Raw genomic sequence first — 5747 nt, 5'->3', positions numbered from 1 at the left:
TGGGTTCCTCAGAGCCTTTGTGAGCCTCGGTGCTCAGGACTGATTAGAAATCGTGTGCCCTTTTCAAGAGCCTTAAGTGATTGGCTGCCTTAATCTGATTACAATTTACAGAACTCCTTCAGAAGGCTCTGAAGGGCCGTTCACACACATGCACACACACACACACACACACACACACACACACACACACAACAGCTCAAGCACATGTATTCTCAGCACCCACCTTCCTCCTACTTACAAGGGGCACACTGTCCTGGATTCTCTCTTTGTGATGCCCCTCATCCTGTCCAGGTGCACCCCAACAGAGAGTCCCCTTCCCCATCAACAACAACCTCCTCTCAAGTCCCATGGCCACAACAAACATGGACCCAGTCACCTAGAGTTTCTGACTCAAGATTTATATAAGCATACAAGAATTCTTAGGCTCCCAAGTTTCCTGAAAATAGATATGTCCAATTCTCATGGCAGCGCCAGGACACCCACCAGACGCCCATACCAAGAGGCATCCACAGGAGGTAGCCTTCCCTCACTCAACTCAGCTTTCCAGCTTCCTCTTGTGTGTGTTTTTCTCCCTACTTAAAATATGAAGGGCAGAGATCCTATTTTTGCCTTTCTTTATATTCAAATGCTCTCTCTCTCTGTCTCTGTCTCTGTCTCTGTCTCTGTCTCTGTCTCTGTCTCTCTCTCTCTCTCTCTCTCTCTCTTTCTCTCCCTAGCAGTGGATTGAGTGCTGGGCTGGGAATAGGGTTCAAATCAAACCTCAGAGACTAGCTGTGCAACCTTGGGCAAGTCACTTAATTGCTGTCTGCCTCAGTTTCCTCATCTGTAAACTGTAGATAATAATAACAATTACCTGCTGGAATAGTTGTGAGATTCTAATGAAATCATATTTGTAAAGTACTTAGCACAGTGCCTAGCCCATATAAATGTTAGCAGGCACATTTTAAAGTTAGTTATTAGTATCCTCATCTGTCTATATTTTTGCCATCTACTTCTATATTTTTTGCCAAATCATCTGACTCAGAGTAAATGTTTTCTCTAGAATTGTCTGAACCGAACTGACAAAGGTAATGAATGCCCTCAGCTCTCCTAATGGTGTAGAGTGAGCTGCCCATTGGGGATCAGACCTGTGATCTAAGGCCACCTGCCTGCCTATTAACCATGGGATTAAAAGACTTTCTTTCTCTGACCACCTCCTCCAACCCACCATCAGCTCCACCTCACTCTCCAGAGGAGGTGGCCATATTTACATGAGTATTTTTTTCTTCTTCTTGGGCCAGTAGCTCCCAGGAGATTATCCATGGGGCCAGCAGGGCCCTGGAGACCACTTGAACACAGGCTGTTCCAATCTCTCCCCCCCCCTTGGGAACTTGACTCAAGGGAGCTTTGGTCAATGGCTTCAGCCCTCCCCATCCAATTTGTACCTCTTAATCCCCTGGGCCTGAGGCCTACAATGGCATCTTTTCCCACACTTCCTTCTGGTTCACAATGACACCAAACCAGCCTCTCAACTCATGTTCCCCCTCCCCTCCACCTCCTCTTTCCTCCACCACAGTACTACCCCCAAAGGAGAAAGTAGTGGTAGTAGAGAAAACCAAAGAAGAATGAGAAAGTCAGGCTAGGGGCCAGAGTAGAGCAAAAAAGGATGAAGCAGTGTCTAGCATAATGCTTTAGGACTCAATAAATGAGGTGAATTAATGAGTGGATTGATGGAGAATTAGGGATTCATTGGGAAGAAAGGAAGTAAAGGGAGAGGAGGAAGAAGAAAAGAATCAAGGAATAGGAGGTGGGATTCACCCAAGTCCATGATCCTATCTCCCAGGTCTGGGACAAGTGTTTAAAAATATAGTGATTTAAAATGTCATTTGATTACAACACTCCCAATACTATCCTCATTGCCACCAGAAGGTGAAAGATGCAAGTTGTGACCTGAGCCTGCCAGTGCCAGTGGAGATAAGACAGAGTGAGTCTGGTGAGGAACCCCTAGGGAATGATGGACTAGCTCCACCCAGTACTAGACTAGTTTTCAACTATTACCATAGTTCCTGTAGATGTCCCCATAACTATTCTTTGTTTCTTCAGCTGCTTAACTTTTAGGGAAAAAATACAGAATTCTAAGAGACTGCTTCTATCACTTGATCCCTGTTGGTTCCAAGGGATCTGGTTAAGCTTTTGGCCCTTTTTATCCTTACTCTCTATTACCTCCTAAATCAGGTGAATAGTATCTCAAAGTCACCAGTATTCTTTCTACTATACTGACATGATAATTTTTAAGATCCTTTCCAATTCTCAACTCTATATACAGTGGGCAGATGCAGAAAGCCAGAAAATGTCTAATTTGCCTATGAATCTTAAATCCTTAGAGTTATTGATAGACAAGACAATCCATCTGTTCATCAGTACAGAGTATTGTCTTATTTCCCAACTATTCTGGACCCTTGTAGAAATGTATGAACATCTTTCCTACCTCAAATCTCTCAAAGACAGGCCCCTTCAGGATGAGGGATACCTGGCTCAAAGTTCAACCAAGAGAATAGCTTTCAGGGGCCTTCCTTTCTCTTCCTTTCTTTATTTCTGAAAGGGAGTGTGGTGATGTGGTAAACAACAGAGTAGGTAGAAGTCAAAATATTTGGCCTTTAGGACTATTTTTGCCTCTTTCTTATCGATGTGACCTGGGCAAGTTGTTATAACCTCTCTGAGCTTCAGTCTCTTAAGTTTGGAAGCAGTGCCATAGAATAAGGCCTGGACTTAGATCAAATTGACCTGGTTTGAATCCTACCACTCATTTATTAGTATATGACATTGCACAAGACTCTATAAGGGTAACTGATATAGGGTTAGGGGCTGCTAGATGGTACAGTGGATATATTGCTAGGCCTGGAGTCAGAAAGGCTGGTATTCCTAAATTCAAATCTAGTTTCAAACTTATTAGCTCTGTGGCCTTGGGCAAGTCACTTATCCTTGTTAACCTCCATTTCCTCCTACATAAAATGACCTGGTCCGTTACAGTATTTTTGCCAAGGAAATCCCAGATAGGAGAACAGAGAGAGAAATTACTGAACAAAAAGACAAAGATCAAACACCTCCAGCAGCTTCATGAACCCTCCTTCCTGCATTACTGCCTCATACTTTGGGAGCCAGATTAAAAACTAATTGGGAAATATTAACCAAAATAAATAAAAATATGAGAAAATCTAGATAGTTACATTTGAAAACTTAATATGTAACCAGCAGGGATCCTTATGTACTAATTAGTGACAACCCTTCCCCCCCCACCCCACCCCGACTTTTATTTGAATTTGACACCACGAGTATGGGAGATAGAGGGCTGCAGTTGGAGGACTCTCTTCCTGTATCTGTGACCCTGGACAAGTCAACTAATCTCATCACAGGGCTGTTACTAGCATTACCTGACTCTCAGCCTCAATTTCCTCACCTGCAAAACTGGGGAATCATAATTTATCTACTTCACAAGGTCGTTACTAGAATGAAGTGAGGTAACAAATGCAAAGCACATGGCAAACCAACTAGAAGGGCTGATGAACACCCACCCACCACGACCTCTCTGGGCCTCAGTTTCCCTGTCTGCAAAGGAAAAGAACTCATCCTTGCTCTTCCCACCTCAAAGAGACTGCTGCTGTGAAGAAAGCCTGAGTTAAAACTTAAGGGTCTACACAGATGCGCCCCCCTAATAAGACTATGGATGCTCGCCCCGCCCTCTTCACAAGGCTATAGTGAGGATCAAGTGAAACTGCGCGTGTGAAAGGGCTTTGAAAATGCTAAATTACTCCATGGATGAAATTATCTGTGGGTGATTAAAGGACTCCCCCCCCCCCCCACGCTCTGGCCCGTCTGCTCTTCCCCTGGAGCCTGGGGCAGCGGGGCAGTGAGCCGGGGGTGGGCACCAGGCTCCCGGTGCCCCTTGGAAGGGGCTTTCCCAGCCCTTCCCCAACCGGGGAGCTCTGGGGGCCTGGATCAGCTGAAATCAAAGCCCACTCCCCGCCTGCCGCCTGCCGGATCCCTCCGCGGCACCCCTTTGTGAGCCGCCCTGCACCTCCTCCTTTGTCACAATGTTTTTCAATTCCGAGAAGCAAACTGTCCAATTAGAGCCGGGGCCTCTTGCTTCCATCTTTGCCGACGTTTAATTAACATGCCCCTCCTGGCAGCTGCTGACAAGTTCCAGAAACATGTTGTAAAGGGTTTTTGTCTTTACCCAGCATGGAAAATGAGGGGTGTTACATCTCCAGGAACATGAATAGCTTACGTTTCAAATCCCTCCTCAGGTGCAAGGAATAAAGTGCTTTTTTTTTTTGAAGGGGAAGGGGGTCTTTTGCTCGTCCCGCCCTCCACACCTCCTTTTTTCTTAGGCTCCCCTCCCCGGGGCAGATTTAGGCTATTGAGATCTTGGTCTCCTCCACTGACTCGCCCTGATTGGGAGCAGGAGATCAACAAGGTTGGGGTGAAGGAGTGGGGGTGGGGCGGTCTTTGAGGAGAGGATGTCCCCCATCCCTCCCCATCTCCATCCTTGCACAGAGAATTTCAAAATGAACCATGGGGAAGGCTCGATGGGGATGACCTTTCCTAGACCCCGGGTTCCCTGGGACCACATCCCTGGTAGGAGGAGAGCTGAGAATCACCGACTCGAGTATTCCAGAATAAAAGTTGGGGTGAGGATGGGGGAGAGGGAGTATATGTGTGAGGGGTCTGATGGGTGAAGATGATGGAGTAACAGGAAAGAAACAGTTCAGCCACAGCCTCAAAAAATACCTGGATGCTATATTTCTTCTCTTCCCCAATCTCTAACTCTCCAATAATTCCCTCCACTTAGTAGTCCAAATTTGAGTAGCAGAACTCTATAGATTGAAGGAGGGTTCAGGTTTAGTACCCCTGGGAATGAGATTGGGTTCTCAGAGGATCAAGTAACACATAAAACCTCCAGTTCCCTTAGGGAGAGGACCCATGTTTAGGGGACAAAAACACAGAAGGGAGGGAGGAGAAGGCTTTCTCTTTAAATAAGGTGGTGGAAGAATCTCATGAAAAGGGCTGGAAAGGATTGGAATGATTAACAAAGGGAATATTATATAGAAGAGTCTTAAGAGCTGATTGATTGCAAACAAGCCCCCAAATTCATGTGATTCTTCTCTTTCAAAGGGAGGTGTCGTATTAGAATATTAGAATCTTCCCAGAGTTCATTTCTGATAATGATGCTACTTAGAGACATGGGTGGGACCCTTGTATTCCTCAGACTATACAGGCTGAGGTGGAAACCAGACAGAAAAGATCTGTGAGAGAAGGTGAATCTGGTCTACCAAAATTACCACACCCTCTTCATCCCCAGGACAACCAAAAATATGTCCTTTACTGCATAGTTCCTTTTCATGAACCAAATCAGAGCCCTCCACCTCTACCCTCTGGCTGTTGCACTAAGGGGAAAAAAGAAATATAACCCTGACTTACCTCCCCTTTCCTCCACACATCACTCTCTGCAGTTTTTAAGGACTAGAAAAATGTGGGAAAGAGGCTGGGTAATAGCATCCCAGATTTTTAAAGGCATTCAGACTAGAGGCAGTAAGGGGGAGGACTCTGTTTCATTCTAAATTCACCTATTGAATTTGCCTTCTCTGAGTCAAATTTCTTTCCTTTTTGCTAAAGTAGTATCTAGGAATGTTTTAATCTTAGGACTAGAGGGCAAGATTCTTGAGTCCTATACCTGGTTCCTTCATAAAGATCTTTAAATCTACTCCTGT

Source organism: Macrotis lagotis, chromosome 4, assembly GCF_037893015.1.
Source record: "Macrotis lagotis isolate mMagLag1 chromosome 4, bilby.v1.9.chrom.fasta, whole genome shotgun sequence".
NCBI classification, from domain to species: Eukaryota; Metazoa; Chordata; class Mammalia; order Peramelemorphia; family Peramelidae; genus Macrotis; species Macrotis lagotis.
Note: the sequence above shows the minus strand (reverse complement) of the source record.